This window comes from Podarcis liolepis (assembly GCF_965112155.1).
Source record: "Podarcis liolepis genome assembly, chromosome: 9".
Taxonomy (NCBI): domain Eukaryota; kingdom Metazoa; phylum Chordata; class Lepidosauria; order Squamata; family Lacertidae; genus Podarcis; species Podarcis liolepis.
Window position 1 is genome coordinate 44,048,238 of NC_139564.1, and position 17,007 is coordinate 44,065,244.

Sequence of the window (17,007 nt, forward strand, 5' to 3'; positions counted from 1 at the left end):
CCTCCCTCCCTCCCTCCCTCCCTCCTTCTGATACAGCCTGCTGTAATTGCAGGACTTTTTTGAGCCAGAACTCACCAGAACTCAGTTCCTGCACCTCTCAGGTGGGCTCCATTGCCATTATAAGAGAACAAGGGAGGTGTTCATGGTGAGTTCCGGCACCTCTTTTTCTAAAAAGAACAGCACTGTGTAATTGGATAAATAAGATTGCTTTGGACCCATTAAAAACAATCCAGGTGGTATGTCTCCCTCAGAGGCCACTTGCAAAATATAGCCCTCTGCCTCTCACCCACCTCCCCCTGCCGCCTCCTTTGCCCAATAAAGAGCAGCGATTGGAAACTACTACAATACTAGCATTTCAAGCTAGTAACACTTACGGACAAAGGTCTATGAATACGTTAGAGTTGCAGTGTTGCAAAACTAGTGTTATTCATCTTGGGTTGTTTTCTTCTGCAACATACTCCCTAATTTGTAGTACAGAAGGAAACAGAAAGCTAAGGAGTCTGTATTCAGAGTTTGTCTCAGACACTGGAAGAGTGAGTCATATGCAACTAAGTCTTGCAGGAAAAGTCTTGACACATCAGACTGGGATTGGAAAATAAATATTTGATTACAAACCCCTGCAATATTTTTTTTTTTGAAAGAAAAACCTGAGTAATGTTAAAGGTCAGAAGTTAATGTTTGTTTTTTCCGGGTAAAAATTTAGTTACGGAAACGTTGAGACATGTTCTGTGAATAACAGAGCTTTAGATTGCATCAAATTATAGTTTCAACGCACTACGGAGATTTATGAAAAGTTTTGCAAAGTGTCACTAGCCTGAAAGTGTTTGAAGAGAAAGGCAGACAGAGTGAAGGCCGCACTCAATAACATACAATTATATTAGATAGGTAACTCGCCCTTGAGTGCTGCCTCTTGTCTTCTGCTGTCTTGCCTACATCAAACAGCTAGTTACCTCTAGAAACGCATCAACAAGGTATAATGAACACAATTCCTTTTTGTGACTGCATGCCCAGGCACATGAGGCCCTCAGCACGGTGAGGGGCCAACCATAGAAATAAAACGTGGGACATTTTGAATTGGGTTGAAAGTCAGCCACAGCTTTATTGATTACAGGTGTCAGTAAGACGGTTTTGGCGAAGGCATTGGGTATGTATCCATCATAAAGCAGCCCGATTGCTGGTTGATAAGCAAGTGGGGGTTGACCCCGGGGTTTGGGGGTCGTCCCTGACATTCCCCTTGTGATACAATCCCACTGGAGCCACCATTGTGAAGGGTTCTATGGCCCATAGCTCCCACAAGGACTACCGGACAGAGACATCCCTTCCTGGAATCCTTTAACAATGTCAGCTAAGGCTCCAGCCTAATGCCTTATCTGCCAAAGTTGTGACATCCCCCCCCCCCCATGAAAGCTGTGTTATGTATACATATCTTTTTGTCTTGTATGCTTGTACGCTTAAGTTCAAGTCATTTCATTCCAGTTACTAAACATGTTTGTGAGGTATGCTAACTTTGCTAGCCAATCTGTGTGGGCTAAATTGCAACTCAAGCTTTTAGTTCAAAAGAAATGCATGTAATCCTTCTCTTAACTCAAATAGTCTCTGCAGCACATGGCCCCAGAGGCAACGATTATTTGTGTGAGGTGAAGGTTGTCACAGTCGATTTCTGAACTTAAGATATCAAACACTAATTGGAATATATAAAAAAATAAAAAAATTGTCCAGCAGCACCTTAGAGACCAACTAAGTTTCTTCTTGGTATAAGCTTTCGTGTGCATGCACACTTCGAAAGTTTATACCAATAATTAAAAAATAAATAAATCTATATTTCGACTGCGTCAGACCAACACGGCTACCCACCTGAATCTAAAACACTAATTGGCTTTGAGAATCAAAAAAGAGCTATCATTTTGTCCATCCCTTTTGCTGTATTAGATAAGCACTTCATGGAATACTTCAGCTAGCTCTAGCCAAAGGCAGCACCCGTGCATCAGGTGAGCTGTAATAGTCACTCAAAACAAATCCCTGTATGAGCACTTTGTGGTGAACTGTTGCCGTATCTTCCGCTAGCCACCAGAGAGTAGTGTGGTTTCAAAGGTGGATGGGACCACCCTCCTGTCAATCATTTAACAACACAATGACATCGGGTGAGTGGTACTTGGAATCCACAAAGTCATGGTTTGGGGGAAATGACCACCACTCCTCTATAGTCATTTCTATAGTCAAAGACTCCTAAAAGTTTGGTGACTTAAGACTGTCCTTTGTAAAAACTAGCATGGCCTGCCCATCTATGTTTTTAAAAATTCTATGTTGAATTATGAATGTTACACGGCCCCGCCAAAAATTGGGACAGAAATAAGGCTTATGAACACCCAGATAGAGCAGAATGTGGCCAGCAGACAGGAGTTTCATATATTAAGTGGTTTGGGTACAATATTCAATGTATTGAATGTCTGTGAAACAACCCTTCGTATCATAGCCTACAACAACTTGTCAAAGCCCAATTTGTTCTGTAGATGCCTTGGACACAGCTTGGAGTCTTTTGCATGCCTAAACACTGCTGTCCTGGCAAGCTGAGATCTGAACTTGTCTCTGTTAAACATCTGTGCTTGAATTACCAGTGTTGTGTTCCTTTGACCTGGTTCATTTGAACTGTGCTGGAAGTAAGCATTGCAACCACTAAATCTAACTTCAGGGTGTGAATTGTTGCTGGGTGATGATAGCAAATTGGATAATGAGCTCTCCAAGGGGCCATGAGAGCACCGGAGATCCCATGTTCTCAAAGGAAAAAAACAAAACCCAAACTCTTCAAATCAGATTGGAAGGGAAAACAGAGAGCAGGGTGTACATTCTGTTTTCGGGCAGCTCTTTTTGTTTTTAATGACTCAGTGTGTATCTAAATGACCAGTTCAGAACTGTCAGGATAGTTCCCCAGTTCCTGGTTCAAAGGTACTACTCAGTCTACATGTAATGGGAGAAGGAGTGAGGCAGAATAGCCTTCCTTCTGGGATGGGAGCCATGCTGTTTTCATCTCTTCACCCCTTGCTTTCATCAGCTGTCCTAACCACTTGCTTTTTATCTTTAGCTGTGTACACATGTAGCCTTTGAAGCACACAGAGGTCACTTTTTCACAGTGCTCTTCTGTACATAGTGGCTTGCAATTTGCACACCTTTGTGCAATAACCTCATCTAAAGCAGCAGCTACTACTCAAGTTGTCTGTGGGCATGTTTTCAAACCGGTGTTTTTGCCATAGACACTCTCTCTCTCTCTCTCTCTCTCTCTCTCTCTCTCTCTCTCTCTCTCTCTCTCCACACACACATCACAGTCTTTTGAAAGAGAAGGGCTGGAAACTGGTGTGTCTATGTATTGATGTACAAAAGCTATATACTGGTATACAGAGGGGGCTGAGTTAGTGCTTCCTGTCTTGCCTATTTCATTCATAAACAAGTTAAACATGGCAAGGGACAGTGGCAGCATCTGTAGATCTGCCCCCACAGGAGATGAGCTGAGAAAGCCCTCTTTGTGTACACATGTATTCAGCAAGTACACGAGAAGTGCATTTTGGGACCTGATCAGATTATAACCGTTCCAGCAGAATGCACTTTAGAAAGACAAATAGTGTAAGACAGAGATGACATCATGTATACAGCACCTCCAAAAGGCGCCAGCATCCAGCACTGAATGCACATTATCACGCAGCGTGTACGCGCCCTAGGTCTTTCCCCTTGCTGGTCTCACTGTTCTGCACACCCTCCTTTCTCTATTCTCAGCCCAAGGGAGTTCTTCTCAACAGACACTCCCCACCTGTTCCTCCACCCACCATTCCATCATGCTCCCCTGATGCTATTCATCCTCCCATTCATTCTTTCTTTTACGTTGAGGTTATGATTATTTCCTGTTTGATGCCATTCCTAATGGATTGCTCTATGGGGAGAAGGATAGAGGAGGAGGAGAAGGTGGATCTTATTTTCATAATGAACGCATGCTAATAAGACTTAAGATGTAGGAGAGAAGGTCACTCTGGGATTTATTCAACAACATTTGTAACCCTGGCATTGATCCCAGAGCACCAGCAGCAAACGGAATAAAATAAACATCGGATTGCTGAATGGGGCTTTCTGAGGAAATTCACATGTGTTTCTGTGTTCCATAGTAAATATTTATGGATCTGTTCTTAGTTAATATTATTGACTCAGACTTAGGAGGAAAAAGGAGACTCAACCCGCACAAAAATTCAGAAGCTTTCCTAAACTATTAGATTATCCCATCTAATGCTCAATAATATCACTTCCCTGTGTATATATTTCTGGAGAAACACCAAGGAGTGTTTGATGTGCTTTCATTAATCCTTATACATATAATATTACTCATATAAGAAGGGAATATAATTTAACTAACGCCATATTGTAGTCAAACGTCAGAGTTAAAAAAGCAAACAAATGGACCCAACCCTGTAGGGCCTTGGCCAATCATCTTTTGCTGGAGACTTGCAACAAAGGATTGGCTGCTGAAGCCATATATTAATTTCCCATACACGCACAGACACCCTTGATCTTTGTCCCATTTTCTGTCTATTTATCAGGACTACATTGGACAAGCCACCCTCGCAGGATGCTAACTGTATGAAGGGGAGAAGTGGGGTGGCATTCACCAGCCTTGCCACCCACAGATTGGAGGTTGGGGGGGGGGGTCTGAAACAGGGAGCCTGCTCTATGTAGGATCCCCACATAGTTAAGAAACCTGCATGATCAGGTATAGAACATTGTAGAACAGCTTCTCTGCATCAGGACCCCCCCCCTACTGTGTGACTATGTAGGGTGTGGTGATTCAGGCAGGGCAGACACAGTCCCAGCAGACCCAGAACCCAGCACCGTGTAGGGAAGTTGTGTTTTTAATATTTTGTTGTGAGCTGCCCACAGTGGCTGGGGCTACCCCATATAAATATATATAAATAATAAAAGTATAAATAATAAATATAAATAAAGTATAAATAATTAGTATAAATAATAAAATTATTAGTAGTATTATCTTTATAGGCTGCCTATTTTGTTTCCAGGCTTGATTTAAATGTTCTGGTATTGGCCTTCAAAGTTGCAAATCGGGGGTGGGAAACCTGTGTCCCTCCAGATGTTGCTTGGCTACAGCTTCCATCATACCTGACCATTGGACAACGTAGCTGAGGCTGATGGGAGTTTTAGGCCCCAGTGTCAGAAGGGCTGCAGGTTCCCCAGTCTTGCTTTAAGTGGCTTTGGTGTTCAGAGGTCTGCACTGGTGGCCAGTCTGCTACTGGTTCAACGTTTGTTTGCTTTTAGTATGTAAAGCCCTTAACAACATGGGAGCAGTTTACCTATGGGATTGCCTTACCCAGTACTTTTCTTCTGGACTATAAAAACAGGTGCTGGTACTACGTGCCTTTTAGTACCCCCAGAAGAAAATAAGCACTGGCCTTACCCCATATGTGCCCATTCAACTGCTTTAATTGGTGGAATGGGCACATAGTACCCAAACCGCATCTGTAAAAGCTCAACCATTTAGTGCGGCACCGCCAAACCTCCTTGCCTATTGATATCAGGCAAGGACATTCTTAATTAGACAAGCCTACTCAGATGTTTGAGGGACGCGGGTGGGGCTGTGGGTTAAATCACAGAGCATAGGACTTGCTGATCAGAAGGTCAGCAGTTTGAATCCCTGCGATGGGGTGAGCTCCCGTTGCTTGGTCCCTGTTCCTGCCCACCTAGCAATTCAAAAGCATGTCAAAGTGCAAGTGTTTACCCCCAGCAGGAAGGTAAACAGCATTTCCGTGTGCTGCTCTGGTTCGCCAGAAGCGGCTGAGTCATGCTGGCCATATGACCCGGAAGCTGTACGCTGGCTCCCTCGGTCAATAAAGGGAGATGAGCGCCGCAACCTCAGAGTCGGTCACGACTGGACCTAATGGTCAGGGGTCCCTTTACCTTTACCTTACTCAGATGTTTAGAAAATTTGTATGAGTTTTAATCTGTTTTAGTCTAATCTATTGCAGTTTCAACCTTATGCATGCTTTAAATTACGGCTGTAATTGTTTTAGTGATTTTTAAAATGATTTTAGCTTTTTTTGTAAACTGTTTTGAAGTCCTTCCCCCCTGTGCAATTTTATGAAATAAAATCAATCTGGAGGAGACATGTGAGGATCTTGGCTTTCACATGGAGGGGTGCATATGGATTGAAATCTTCTTGTAGTTACTTGGAATATTGAAGAGAAGGAGAGACAGCTGTCTCTTTCTCTATGGCAGGGACTGGCTAGATGAGGAGGAATGGTGGGAGGCTACAGCGGGGACCCCCCCCCCCAGGGAAGCCTCAGAGTGGGAAGCCCCAGAGCCAGGAGAATGGTGGTGGGATGCTGGAGAAAGGTCAGAGGATGAAGGGGGTGCGGATGGGTTGGAGGCTGAGCAAGCAACAGATTTAAGTGAGACTGAGGCAGCTGAGGAGGAGTAGGAGATTGAGGCTGTGAGATTCCCAGCCACCTGCCAGTTCCATTGTTTCCTTCTCCCTTCCTCCTTTGTCCCCAAGAATGAGGAGCGTGTTACCTGTAGCAGAACAAAAGGCACAGAGAGCCCCTCCTCAAAGCAGTTTGAGATGGTTGAGAAGACAGCTACCTGGGGAGGAACCTTGAGAGGAAGTGGGAGGCTCAGATCCTCAGTTCTGGCAACTGCCACACCAGGCTAGTCCTGCCCCTGGAGTTCTCTGTTGTGTTTTGTCTTTCTGAATAAAGAATCGACCTTCCTGCTCATCTCTGAGTTCATGGGCTAAACTGCAGCTGAACTAGCCCTGCTCCTCCAACATTCAGAATAGTTTGTAAGGCAGGACAGAGAATGACATCACGGTTTGCCTTGTCCTGTGGTCTTAAGAAGAAGAAGAAGCCTAAGTGATGCCCCCAACCACACACCAAGTCAACCTTCTTAACAGAAGTATCTCGAAAGCATTAGTTTTTTGTTTGATCCAGCAGCACCTTCCTTTGCTAGGGGTTAGCTAGGTAGCCAGGTGAAAAAGAGGATGTGGCTCGTGCATCTTCCTGCAGAAGAGCTACAGCTTGTCAGTCTCTCCCCTCTCCCCCAAAACCCCACCATTCTAAATTAGCTGATGAGGTTTCAGCCTGCATTGGCTCTCCTGTTTCCGGGGGTAGCTGTTTGAGAATTCCCCAGTCATTTGTATTCAATGCCAAGACACCAGTGGAAAGGCAACTCGGCCTCCAGACATGGAGCTTTTCTAATACTAAATTTAGGGAAAGGTGGCAACCCCACTGCTGTCAGTACTGCTTCTCCTAGACCCAAATGTGTGTGTGTGTGTGTGTTTGCGGGGGGAGCTCAGAAAATCTAACTCATTGAGACAAATCTGACCAACTGTGCAATCTCCCAGATGTAATGAGTCATCACGCAGAAGTTAAAGCCTAAATTGTTCTAAAAATCTGCAAATCCTTATGTGACAGAAATAACCCCCGCCTTCTGGGAGTTCCACTCTCCCTGCATGCAATGACAGGCCTCAGACATCCACTACTGGGGGGCAGGGAGAGGGGAAGGGTCAGCGATGAATGGTAACTGACGGTAGCTGAATAAGGTGAAGAGGGAAGCACGCTTCCTCATTTTGACAAGCATAGAAATCATGATCTCATAAATGGCCAAGCTTTGCCTTTCCCAAGTCATTTTTTCACATTATTGCTCTCCCCAATTGTACTATGAAACTGTTTTCCTGAATATAATGCTAGTGCTTCTATCCTTGATCTTAATGTTCCTTTAACACTGTATTACCTGTTGCATTATGGATCTGTGGCTTTTTAAATTGAAAAATGTCACATTAACTTTTAAATGGCATGAAAGAACTATATGCTGGAAGACCGCCACAAATTTTATCATGGAAAATTGCATCACAAAACTCCCTTTATTTTCTGGTTTAAAAAGGTTGCAAAAGAATGGGGGTTTTTTGGAAACAATTAGCCTGGAATTAGTGCTAAACATCTGCTACATTCCATTAGTTTTATGCTGTGTGAAAGATCACATGAAATGTGGAAATTATCAAGTAAGGAAATGTTGGGTAAACAGAATAAAGTCTTTTCTGAATGCAGCCATATACAAAAAGGCACTGCATCTAAGAAGCTTCTTTCTAGGGCCTGCCAGCTGTACAGTGGGAACTTGATCTTTATGAAATTGCATATTTGTTAAAGTGTAAACCACTTAGAGGGATTTTACAATCCTGAGGTATATAAATGTTGACAAGTAAATTATATATTGAGAACTACATTCTCTCCAGGCAGATACATTAAAATGTGAACATTTTGGTCTTCTTACAGTCTATGTAAAGATGCAAGTTATGCATTGTGTTTTCATTTGGTATTTTAATGTTGTGAAAAGCCCGGTGATCTTCAGAAGAAGGGTGGTATACAAATAAATAATAAATAATAAACTGTTTGCATACCAAGAAGGCACTGGCAGGTGTGGGTTTATGTACACGTGTGTGTGTGTGTGTGTGTGTGTGTGTGTGTGTGTAATGCATGCAAACACAATAACCTTCCCAGAAGGGATATATCTTTGTAACATCGGTGACTATTTTGCATAGGGGTTCCATTCCTGACCCCTGCGTACATCGGTGGAATGTGCATAAGCCCACCCAATTCGCCTCCTGCCCCTTTTCAGACACCTTAGACACCTTACGTGACCAATTGGACACATGTAAAATGTTCGCTGTGGTGAGCATCTCTCATGTGATTTAGGTGTGTCTAAGTAATATCACTTTTATGGCAAACAATTAATGAAATCAAGCAAGCAAGCAAGCAAACAAACAAACAAAATGAGTTCTGGCACCCATGATTTTATATCTTCTCCCTTCCCCCTTTTGAAATTTAAACTTTGCTTTCCACGAATAAGAAATCCCACTGTGATTTTTACAGGAGTTAAACTGAAAAGTAGGAGAGTTTGGTCTAGGCCTCCCTTGCACTGTAGTCAGTTCCCACCTCTCAGTCCCCATCTGAAAGCAATTGAATAATTGCATAATGGGTTTAGGCTTTCAGCCGCTGAAATAATGCCATTATGAGTAACAGACGGAATGTCGAGGACAAGAGGACAACTTCTAACCCTACTGAAACGTCCACATTTCTTTGACTGTTATTTTCATTTGAAAATCCAAGTGCATGAACATGTTGAAAGAAGATCAAGTAAGGTAGAAAAAAATGTCATGAATGAGAGAGGCTGTTGCAAAATATTAGCAATCCTTTATGTCATTTTGAAATTCTCTTTGTCTTATCTCACAATCAGTGCACTCTGAACAGTCTAAGCAAAGTTTAGGAAAGTACTGTTTTCTTGAAAACACTACATGTTAGGGCCACTGCTTCTCAGTGCTATTTTTCTCAGAAAAGAGGTGCCAGAACTCACCATTAATGCCTCCCTTGTTCTTACAATGGCAATGCCACCCACCTGAGAGGTGCCAGAACTGAGTTCCGGTGAATTCCAGCTGAAGAAAAGCCCTGCTACTTCTATTTCTTTCCACCAATACCCTTCAGTCACTATATATGGTCATATATATGTCATATTTCAGTAAACAAAGGGCTGCTGTAACAACCGTGTGTGACATAGCTACAGAGTTTTAAAAAGGGGCAGATCAGGTGCAATGCTTCAGAAACTCGCGTAACATCTGAGTAGACAGTTGGGGCACAGAGGAGCAAAGGATAATGTCTCTGTTCCTGGATCCTTGAAACATCAAAGACAATGTCAAGACGAAGAGATAGTACATATGCCAGCAGGAGGATCACTCGTAGGGGTTCTACCGGAGGGAGGAGCAGGAGATGCAAGTCAGGTGCAGAAATGCCAATTAAAAAAAGGAAAGGTAAATTTCAACTTTGACACACAATTACAATCCATTAGGTGGGGATCTTAAACTTGCCAATCTTTTGAATAGTATCCAACACCAATTTAATTTGATTGTTGTGCAGTATATTTCAAAGAACCATACTTTAATGTTTAATCATTGGATTTTGTTTTTATGTTGCAGGGTATGTCCGCGTCTGTGCAGTATACTATTACTGGAAAGGAAGAAAATGATTTCCAGTGATTCCCTTTCCATTGCTTAGAAATTCCATCTTCTGCATTGGTGAATCACAGTGACATCTCCCATAACATGGAAACCCATCAGATAAGTCATCAATGAGCCAAGGAACGACCGCAGGATTCAGGAGTGCTCCTATTACAGGAGCAGTGCTAGGCCTGTCAGTAAACTCATTAACAAAAACCGTTGTCTTTGGTGTCATCCTAAATATTCCATCACTTTGATCTCTGATGTTTCATTCCACTTTTTTGTTTTTGTTTTAATGGATCTATTAAAAACGATGGTGAGATTTGCTGAAAAGGAAAAGCAGAGTAATCAAATTGTGCAAGCCGTCTAAGCAAGCAAGATTAGACGATCACAAATTTACATTCCCCATATGCATCACTTTGGAGGCAAAACGGGAGGTGAAACATATGCAATTATTTCCTGACCTCATAAGAAAGAGTACAGTTTAAAGACCTGCACATGTTTTGATTGATGCTCATATAAATCACATTGGACGTGATTCAAGGGATAAACACCGGTGTGATGGACAGAAAGGGGGTGGAATGGAAGCCCTTCCATGTAGGACAACTATGTCAAACAAAAAGTTGGAGGTCCAACAGCTCACCCATCTGGATGCCCAGATTTCCCCCCCCCAAAAAAAAACATCACTAAGTTTGAGGAGAAGTGACCAGAACTAGGACCAGTGCTTATCTTTTTAAAATATTGCCTGCAGTCCAAGTCAAATGTGCCCCCCTACTATGAGTTGCCTCTTAAAATCTATTCCCCAGAGCCACTGCTGCTCCCCTAAGTGTCTCAACCCTGCCCTACACAAGCCTCTAAAATCCGAAAGTGTAGTTCGAATACTGATTGTTGTGATGTGGACCCTGCAGATCCTATTTCCATGCCTTGTCCTGCTATTTATTAACTTATTCAAGTTATTTATTGGTTGCTTTTGGGACACATTTATTGATGCACACATTTCTGCAGTGTTTCACCCTAATAAGATGAATTTTATATGTTACTTTCCCGAATACATGCATTGTAATGCACACACTACTCCTGCATGAAAATTTGGGTAGACATTTTTTGGTTGAGAAATTGCATCTAGAGAAGCACAAATGCTTAAGAAGAGCTGGTTAATGTATCATTTTGGGAAGTACAAAGTAATGAGTCTTGCATTAAATTTTCTCTCCCATCCATATTACCAAATAAAGTACAGTATTTGAAAGATGGGAAATAAACATCACCCCCTAAACTGGTGTCCACAAACATGTTTTTTTTAAAAAAAATAAAATGGGTGAGGGTACAATATTTTAGATTTGTCATTAAAGATTGTTTTCATTTCTCTGTTTTCAAACCTTTCACCCAAACATGCATCTGGGGACACATTTATTAACCTTTTACCATATATTTGCATGGTGGTAGTGCTCCTGTTGTGACCACCACCCCCAACCGCCCTGAGGTTCATCTGTTACTCAGTTTTATGCAACAAGTTATAAGACCTTTTGATTTGCCCGGGCCTATTTAAAGTTTTTAGCCAACTTCCCCTCTGCCCCCCGTTTCTCAGTTATTTTTTTTACTGTCGGTGCTATTATTATTTCTGTCTGGTTTTATTTCATTTCTTACATTATTTGGGAAATGGCTTTAAATTGGGGCACATATTTGAAACCCATGCGTATGTAAATGTTTGAGGTGCAACCCTGCTTGCCTGCCTGCCCTTTCTTTTGCCCTGCCTTGAGATGAGTATACTGTTACACGGCAGTAAGGGTCACACACTGCGTTTCATCACAAAGGAGGGCATGACATCACAAGCCTTTGTGAGGTGCTGCGCTTGGCTTAATAAATGGGCAGAGACGCCCCCAGCAAATCACCAGCTCTGAAAAGCCCATCAAGGACAGGTGGTGCTCCAGCTGCCAAGAGCTTGGAAGGACAAGATCACCATCAGAATGGCCAGATTCAGACGCAGCCGGAGCCGGAGCCTAACTCGCCGAAGGAGGCGAAAGGCCAGCCAAGCGAGTGGATCTGGAAGGAGGCGGGGAAGGCGACGTGGGAGGAGGAGAGGTAAGAAAAAATCCCAAAACCCTACACCATACCCATTTAGGACATTTAACATTATCACTATATACCACAGGTCTAATGGGTTACATTAAATAACTGGTGCTTGTTATGTTTATTTCCAGGAAGGGGGAAAGGTCGTCGCAGAAGAGGGAGAGGAAGAAGACACTAAATGACTCCCTTTCCTGTGTCCTCTGCCCTTGATTCCGGGTCATTCACCTCAGCAAAGCCTCCAGTGAAAAACAAAGTCAAACGAAACCACCCCTTGAAACAAAAACCAAAAAAACGGAAGAATGTCCAAGAACCAGGGAGCCTGAAACAATTTGAAACTTGCCACCTGTCAATAAATGCTGACATTTCATTTTTTTGAGTCCATGCTTTTTGTGGGGAAAGTTGTGCGCAGGAAAGCAAAATTATACATGTTGATGTTACAGTAATATTCTTAGAAAACAGCAGTGGGCAACTCAGGTTTTTCCATCCTGGGTGATCTGAAAGCTCCCAGTACACATTTCAAATTCCAGTGGTATAAATGAGAAAGAGGGTGGGAGGTTTATCTTGTCGTTTTCTTATTTACAAATATAAAAGCAGTTGGAAATAACTCAAAAGCATTATCAACATCAGTTACTTAACCCCTCAGCACACATTCAAGGTATAAGGTGTACAGAAAACTGAAGCAACAAGCCAAGCCCAAAGGTGATGGGCAATGTGAATAATTTTGGCAAACAAAGTGATCCGTGCCAGATTCTGCACAATAGAAGGGAGTTGCGAAGTCATTTGATTTCAATAAATTCTCAAATTTATTAATAGATAGGACCCTTACAAACCTTTCAAAGTTTGCATGGGTTTTAGTGGTATGAATTAATGTTCTTAGCTCTATTCATTTAGAGAACATGTGCTACTCAGATGACAAAGGCTCCAATTTTACAAAAGATAATGAGCTAAGGATCCTTGGTAGTGCCTAACCGAAAAGACGCTGGGAACAAATGGAACAAGCTGAGGTTTTGGATGGGTTAGTGTGGTATGATGGGGCAAAGTGACCCAAGATAATACCACAACAGCTTGTGATTATTACCTTTAAAATATCAGATAAATGGAGGCATAGTCTCATTCCTGGTTTTTCATTATTAAGCTTAACCAAATATTACATAGCATTCAGAACCAACCCATGGGCTTAAAAATGGAGAGGGTGTGTTAATTAGTGCAGCTTCACTAATTCATGTATAGTTAAGACATTTTTTTAAAAAAACAACATCCCAAATGTAAATAATCTTGGAAGCAATCATTTCCCAATCAGTCAAACAATTCCACACATTCATCGACTTTGAGAAATCAGCTTTGACTAATAAAAATGGCCAAACATGGTTTGACACCCCACATTCTTTTCATATGTGGCTGTTATGTAAGTGATAACACATTTCAAGTTATCTCCAATACATACTCATGGTGCCAGTAGGATTTCCTTTGCTGACGGAAAATCTACCTCAAGTGAAGCTTAAAAATGTTTGAACCTTCAGGCTAGAACATAAGTCTTGTGAATATTCTGGGATTCAAATCTCAAGCTTCAGTATTACAATGCCATGGATTATTCCTTATGTTTGCTGAAAAGGAAAGAATAGAGTTTGAGACTACCTATTTCAGTTAAAGTGAAAATTGATGCTCTTAGCCACTATCCTACAGCAGACTGCATGATACAGATATCTTAGCAAGTAAAGCATTAAGGCAAGGATGAGGAACATACATATATTTTTGGACTACAACTCCCATCTCTGACTACTCGTCATGTTAGCTGGAGCTGTTGGGAGTTAGAGCCGAATAGCATCTCTACATTAAATAAACACCTCTCCAAGGCTCCAGACAGGGTTGTTCCCAGTTCTACCTTGATATTCTAGGGATTAGATAATTTGGTTGCAAATTGTGTGATCTACAATTGAGCTGAGGTCCTTCCCCCAAGAGATTGCCTTGGCTCATTTTTTAATCCTCCAAAACATGGATTGGAGGGTTGCCTTAACTAGCCATAAGAAGACAACCCAGAATATATATGAATAAAAACATTTCTGAGCCTACAAGTCTGTTCCATGTTAGTCCTAAAGTACTCACATGTAAAACTGTATTAGAGCAATGTAGATGGAAATACAAAATGTAACAGGTATGGTAACGTTTAAACTGAGTTCCACAAGTAAAGTTTATGAACATTTATTTTTTGTGTTGGCAAAGTTTTCTTTCTACACAAATGGTCAGATCACAGAGAGGTCTTCTGCTCGCAACATATATTCATCAATCACTGCATGCTTTTTGATGATTGGTCAAGACATCTCATACTTTTAAATGAAAACATAATTTAAATGAAAACAGTGAACATAATTTGGGTGTATGCAGAGGCTTCAGTGGGCAACTGTAGAAAATAAGGATGAATTAATCTATCAATGTTGGTTCCTCTCCATTTCTTATTTTTCCAGTTCTAAGTTCAGTTCTCCACATGTCCACATCAGTTTGTGATTTTTTTCTTAATCCACACTCATAAAAATTCACCAGCATTTTAGAGAAAATGTCTCCTAATATACACACATATATGCACTTTCTTTAATGGACACTTTTTTGCAATGTCCCTTAGTATAATTCGGTTTTACATGTTATTTTCAATTAGTATATGGATTTCTGTACGGAGTTTTTTGGCTGAAGATCTGCAGTGCAAAATTTGGAGAAGTGATCATATATGCTTGTGCTTTGGTCACACATTGTGAAGTGTGTGTTTGATAAGTCCACTTTCAAATGAGAACAGCATTGAATTTCTCTTTCATCACTAGAAAGTAGCATGTAATAAGGCATGCAGATCCTTTTGGGGATCAAGGAATATGGGATCAAGAACAGGTGAGTGGATGCTGAAACTCCCTTGCTGGATAAATTGGCCATATATACAAACCTGGTTATTGGCTGGCTGCATGCAAAGGTCATCCATTGTATTACATCACAGTTGGGTAACGTGTCATTGGCCATTGTCTTCTGGCTATAAAAAAGCCAGCGATGGCCAGCTCAAGCCTTAAGCTCTCAAAGGCCCATCAAGAGCAGGTGGTGCTCCAGCTGCAAAGAGCTTGAAAGACAAAAGACACCATCTGAAATGGCAAGATTCAGACGCAGCCGGAGCAGAAGCCTCAGTCGCCGGCGCCGCCACCGGCGACATGGTGGTAAAGGTGGAAAGAAACGCGGACGGCGACGTGGCAGGAAAGGGAAAGGTAGGGAGCTGTAAAGTACACGTTTGGAAAAATATGTAATAAAATGGCTGTGTAGTAATGGCTGTTTTGTACCATAACTGAGGCATAGGAAGTGACAGTGTTTTTATTTTCTGTGTTTGTCTAGGTAAAAAGGGAGGTCACAGGAGGAGGAGGAGGAGACACAAGAAGGTCTAAATAAAAGTCCCTCTTCATCGTCTCTGGCATCCCCTGATTCCCCGCACTGCTTGCCTCTGGAGCACCTGCGAAACAGAACAAAAAAGACACAAACCTTCTCAGAAACACCCAGGATGACTTCCCCACCATCAAGGAGGCTGAAACAATTTGAACAAACCACCTGTCAATAAAACATTGGACATTTTATTTGCCTCTTTGTTTCATTCATTAGGGCACACTGTGGGAAGGAATAGGGAAGGTAACAAAAATAAGAGATGTTGCTCTACCTGTTTTAAAACGTGATCTTCAGCACAGAGGTACAGTGGGGCAGTAGGTCTGCAATGCTCCCGAATACTGAATAAACAAGGTTGTATCCTAAAGCCACAGTTCTACACCTACTTGGGAGTAAGTTTCCACTGAACACTGTGGAATGCGACTACTGATTGGACACACATAGGATCAGCATCTTTAATACTTTAATATAAAAGAACACTGTAAAAATGCGTTTTTTAAAAAGCTTAAAAAAACATTGAATTTGCCATAGCTCACTGTCACAACCTAGTGTCACATTTGTATATTGTATTTTACAACACACTTAAAGTGTTTCATTTGCAGCTGAATAGCTGAGTCTGTGCACTGTTGACTGGTAGGGCTGAGCTATGGCATAGAGAGGTTCCATTTGTATCCTGCATTCTGAAATGGAGTGATTTCAAGTTATTGAAGGAAGAGGCAGCAAGATAGAAAAAGGAAATCACAATCTCGGAGAAAGGACACATTGCTAATGAACAGCCAGAAGAACATGGAAATCTCACCGAAAAAGAAAGTTCAGTTTTATTTTCATCATTGTCTTTGGATTATGTCACTGGTGTATTTTAAGGTGGTGGTGACGGTGGGAAATGAAAGCACAAAACCTGGCTGGCACTAGAACAAATGGGCTCATATTATTTGGGGGACCATCTTGTCCATCAGTTGCTTCAGACATATTGTAAAGACATGTTTTTACCCACGCTTTCCCTGACCCATAAGATCAGACAGTCTTCATTTCTCCAAGTTCCCCTAAATTCTTTTACAGTAGTACCTCGGGTTACATACGCTTCAGGTTACATACGCTTCAGGTTACAGACTCCGCTAAACCAGAAATAGTGCTTCAGGTTAAGAACTTTGCTTCAGGATGAGAACAGAAATCATTCTCCAGCGGCGCGGCAGCAGTGAGAGGCCCCATTAGCTAAAGTGGTGCTTCAGGTTAAGAACAGTTTCAGGTTAAGTATGGACCTCCGGAACGAATTAAGTACTTTTTAAGGTACCACTGTATATGCTTCTAGGCCACTGTTTTACTGGTTTTTGTGTTGTAATTTTGTTTTAATGACATTGTTTTAATGCTGTAGACATTTTTATTTTTTATTTTTAAAAATGTGGTTTGTAAATTCTTTTAAATATGAGAGACAATTCACATTAGTAAGCCCTCTTAGATAAAGAAATTCACTTTACTGAGGTTTCTGGAGTTTTGGTACAATATGAATT

General features: G+C 41.7%; 1 protein-coding gene and 1 long non-coding RNA gene across 28 annotated transcripts in view; both read left to right on the forward strand.

Annotated features, from left to right (window-relative positions):
* The window catches only part of LOC310714743 (uncharacterized protein), a 108,642-nt gene that overhangs the window by 48,492 nt on the left and 43,143 nt on the right, over positions 1-17,007 (forward strand). For 9 of the 27 annotated variants that reach the window (XR_014529999.1, XR_014530002.1, XR_014530003.1 and 6 more), the window contains 2 exons: positions 10,010-12,109; positions 12,229-12,464. The exons of 17 other annotated variants lie outside the window; for them this stretch is intronic. The gene's annotated coding sequence lies outside the window, so the exon portion shown is untranslated. Of the gene's footprint in view, positions 1-9,592; positions 9,845-10,009; positions 12,110-12,228; positions 12,465-17,007 lie in introns of those variants that run through there. One more of the 27 variants, XR_014530016.1, reaches the window with a different exon arrangement.
* On the forward strand, positions 12,797-15,691 carry LOC310714755. Its single transcript, XR_014530028.1, has 2 exons — positions 12,797-15,333; positions 15,458-15,691. It is a non-coding gene; the product is annotated as an uncharacterized lncRNA (long non-coding RNA).